Genomic DNA, 3,604 nt, shown 5'->3' with positions numbered 1-3,604 from the left:
ATTTATGTGGTAAGTAAACCTACCAATCATTCTTTTAGGCATTAAAAAGTTGTTCATAGCATCGGAATGTCCTCACTACTTTATAGTGGGAGCCTGTGCCTGAATATAATTTCTGTCAAGAAAGAAGTAATATGGATGACATTATGTTGGTCATGATAGTTAATAAAAGACTGACTGACTCAAACTCTACTAAAACCTGCTTTATACCCTGGTGCTAGCAATGTTCCATTCAAGGGAATTGCTGCCTTTGAGGCTGAAATGCACCATCTCACTTATGAAAAATAGTGTTACATTCTCACAGAAGGAAGCTCATCTAACCTCTTCCCCTGCACTCTGTATGCTGGACTCTGATACTCAAGATGGATTGTTGGTAAGGATAATCTGTCTTTATACCTCCATCCCACTTTCAAAAAGGACACAGTGCTTTGACTGGTTCAGATTCCTTTGCCATTCCCCCTCCTACATGGCTGGCATTCATGAATACAGATAGTAACTGTGAGACTGACGGCGTCCTGAGCCAGAACAATGACCGTAAGTGGGGCATCCCGAGGAGTGACATCAACTCCAAGCAGGAAGCGTTCGACTGACTAGTTGTCAGCCAGGACGGGCGGACCCAAACGGAGAGGATCGACCATAAAAACTGCACCCCATTGGAGAACGGGCGGCGTAATCAGGAAGCGGTTTCCTGGAGCCCGGAGGAGGACGGAGAGTGTGAAGAAGCAGAGCCCAGTGGTATCAACACTGGAAAAGAGCCCAGCAGATCGGGAGAGGAGCCCAGCGGTATCCACGCGGGAGAGGAGCCCAGCGGTATCCACGCGGGAGAGGAGCCCAGCGGTATCCACGCGGGAGAGGAGCCCAGCGGTATCCACGCGGGAGAGGAGCCCAGCGGATTGGGAGGAGAAGCGGAGAGAGGAGAGAGCAGGTGTGGCGGAGTCCAGTATCCAGGTGAGGACCCAGCATCTACAGAGAAGGCGCATATACCCGGTGGCCCTAGGAATTAACAACCGCCCCGGGTCCGACGCCATGGCCCTGTGGACGGGCCGTGGCCCAAGGCAAGTACCGATAAGAGGTGCTTTCTGGTGGTGGTGTGGCGAGGGGTAGAATAAAACACAGGCACATCAACCCTTTTCCTCACGGATCCTCTTCCCCTCTCCCTCACTACGCAAGGTGGTGGTTGCACTAGAGTGATAACGCAAACATCGGATGTGACTAATCCCGGCCTTATCTTTCTTTATATTCCTTCTGAGGAGTCCCGGGGAATCCACACCAGAGAAGACCAAACCAAGGGTGGCACCGAAGACGGACCGGAAGAACATCCGTTTCTGTTTCCTATGTTTAATCCTTATTTTTGTTAAAGCACTGTGATCTTAACCCTCAACAGTAGTCTTACATCTGTTAGACTACCAAAAGCAATAAAGAGACTTGCAAGCAAAAGAACCCCAGACATCCCTCTCTTCATTGTCAATCACCCTGTCCATCCTTACATTAACCTACTGCATAACTTCTAATATATCATCCTCCTGTGTGGTCAGCTTCCGCAAGGACAATTGGTCCAGGGGTGTCTGACAGCATAAAGCTAAAGCAAGAAGTTGTCTGACATGAGGTTCCATTCTGTTGCCTAGCAGTGTGACATCATAAAGCTAAAGCAAGATGCTTTCTGACTAGAGGGCCACTCTGTTGCGTAGCAGCTGACATCATTAGGATAAAGCAAGATGTTGTCTGACATGAGAGCCAATCTGTTGCCTAACAAGGAGTAGGATACATTAAACTTGGTAATGATATAAATTGCCGGGTAGAAAGGATGCCCAACTGAAAGATGAGATGGTAAGATGAAAGAAATTAGGACTTTATTTAGACTTATACATTTGTATGAACGGAAGTTTGAGCATAAGCGTCTCAACCTCCCTGTTGCTGAACTGGTAGGATTTGGCTAAAGAGAAGATGGAAATGATGCTATTCATAGTTTTTATTATTCCGGTTAACTGTAGCATAACCCTTCCCCTCTCAAATTATTAGCTGGCTTAATTGCTAATGGTGTACCATATCCTAATACAAGGGAAGTGACAAGGGTGCGCTGCCACTTGGCTGTCAAAAAGATCTATGTCCCAATGTACGTGCTACAATTGCTTAGAGAGTGTTAGCAAATGAGGAAAGGGAATGCAGAGAAGTATGTGAGGTTATAAACACAAATTGAGATTTGACTTTTTTTATTGAACTATTGATTTTCACAACAAAACAGACTCCATAGTATTGATCTGGTGTCACAGCTGCCAGTTTTCAGATCGGTTCGCGCAGGCACAACAAAGATGGACGTTGGGTAATACGCATGTGCAAGGGGGTCAGGCAGGAGTTAAAGCCTGACTTCCCCCTTGCACTAGTGCTTTGCGTTCTAGTGCACCGTGATCCTTGCGTCACGTCACTTCCGTTCGGGCCATTTACCCCGGTGTTTGAACCAGGGATCTGTTTGCTACCATTCCTGCTGCCTACGCCGGTGCTCTGGGGAGAAACGAGGTACTGGAACCTCATTCTATTTCCCAGAAGTACTTCTGTTTTCTGAGCGAGCTTCAGGCTCGCTTTAGAGAGGCGTGTTGCCCCTCCCACTCCGTCTCCGTACTTCGTGTTGGATCGGACTCTGAGTTTCCAGTAAATCCATCCTGGTGCCGCCCGTCGGCCGGACTTGTTGTTCCGTCGGCCGGCCGGACCATGGCAGAGCTAGTGTTTGGTCTGTCCCGGGGCATTGTGGTAGTCGAAGTACGCCCAGTGACCCTTTTTATACCCTTTCTTATTTACCCCTTACCTATTTTTGGACTCTCACTGATTTTGGAGACTGGCATCCGTCAAGGTTGGGGAAGGAGAAGATTACGGTAATGCGCGTTTGCGCACTATTACTATACTATCTCTCTCAAAGTTAGTCAGATAGAGATTTAGAGTAGTTGTGTAGGTATTCTTAATTTTGCAGATGCTATGATATGGATTATTCAGCTCATAGACTAATTTATGTCCTTGTTACCGAGAACCTGATAGGGTAAGACCTGACTCCTCCTTTACATATATACATTGCCTGTAACTGAAACAAGATGTGACAAACATGTATCGTCATTACACAGGCACATCAATAGATATTTCCCAAAGAAGAGGCCAACCGATTCCTGTATATACCTTGTTGACATTGATGTAGTTCGGGGATTCCCAGAGCCCAAATCGGTAACCACACACATAGAAAAGACAGATATTACTGTATGTGATTCCTGCTGTACATTCATCCTCTTCTTTCTTTTAGTTCCTGTTTCCAACCGTTTGGGGAATCTGTCTGTGGAGTCCTTTCTTCCCTTTTGCTTTCCTTGTTTTGTTCCCTCCTTTCCCTCCATATCACCATTGCGTTCTCTAGGGTTTGATAGACGCAAGTGGTGTAGGGGGAAGGGTTGGGCTTGTCATCGGTTCCTGACACTCCTGCAGAAACAGCTCGTGGATCCTTGCAGAACGCGAAGCCCTTGTTGTTTTTTCTGCCCGAGTGCCATGGAGCTGAGTCAATTAACCATGGAAGATTTAGCTAATATGTTGGGGAATTTACAGTTAGCGGCCCAAGCATTGGCCACTAGGGTTG

This window comes from Lissotriton vulgaris, chromosome 11 (assembly GCF_964263255.1).
Source record: "Lissotriton vulgaris chromosome 11, aLisVul1.2, whole genome shotgun sequence".
Taxonomy (NCBI): Eukaryota; Metazoa; Chordata; class Amphibia; order Caudata; family Salamandridae; genus Lissotriton; species Lissotriton vulgaris.
The sequence above is the reverse complement of the archived record's forward strand: the minus strand, read 5'-3'. Positions refer to the sequence as shown.